General features: G+C 46.6%; 1 non-coding gene across 1 annotated transcript; it reads right to left on the reverse strand.

Moving 5' to 3' along the window:
- Positions 1 to 412: 412 nt before the first annotated feature.
- Positions 413 to 608, reverse strand: LOC119262542. Its single transcript, XR_005129739.1, has one exon. It is a non-coding gene; the product is annotated as a U2 spliceosomal RNA (small nuclear RNA).
- Between the last annotated feature and the right edge of the window lie 211 nt (positions 609 to 819).

Consider the following 819-nt stretch of genomic DNA (forward strand, 5'->3'; position numbering starts at 1 on the left):
CAGAGAGGATGCATCCCGAATAGACTGGGGAGAGTATTCCATAACTTGGGAGCTACTATATTAAATGATCAGCCACCCATATTAATAGAGCTTTGTCAGCATTACATATAAAATTCAATTAAATTATAAATTAAGAGACCCTTATTAGTCCCACAACGGGGAAATTTCACCTCTGCATTTAACCCATCTGTGACGTGAAACACCACATACACACTAGTGAGCACACACACACACTAGGGGGCAGTGAGCACACTTGCCCAGAGCGGGCAATCCACAGCGCCCGGGGAGCAGTTGGGGGTTAGGTGTCTTGCTCAAGGACACCTCAGTCATGTGCTGTCAGCTCTGGGGATCGAACCGGCGACCTTCCGGTCACGAGGCTGGATCCCTAACCTCCAGCCCACGACTGCCCCAAAGGAGGTGCACCGTTCCCGGAGGTACTGCAATACCAGGTCGATGCGTGGAGCGGACGGAGCAAGCCCCTCTTCCGTCTCCCTGTCCTAAAAATCAATTTAATATGTAGTCCTCATATAGAGGACGTATCAGATATTAAACCGATAAGAACAGATACTACACTTGATCTTAGCCAAGCGTCTTCTAAAAGAAGACGTGCAGGCACGCCGGTGCTTTTGGATAGTTAATAAAACGTCTATATTTGTGCTGTAGTCACTGAGACCCCTGGTTCCTATCACCACCACTGTAATCTGTTTCTATACAGTGAAGCAAGTCAGACCGCTCTGAGTTCTCTGTGTGCATCTCAACCATTAAACCAAAACATAAACTATAAAGAAAATATGAGCCAGTAACTTTCACTACAACGAA

Source organism: Pygocentrus nattereri, chromosome 26 (genome assembly GCF_015220715.1).
Source record: "Pygocentrus nattereri isolate fPygNat1 chromosome 26, fPygNat1.pri, whole genome shotgun sequence".
NCBI classification, from domain to species: Eukaryota; Metazoa; Chordata; class Actinopteri; order Characiformes; family Serrasalmidae; genus Pygocentrus; species Pygocentrus nattereri.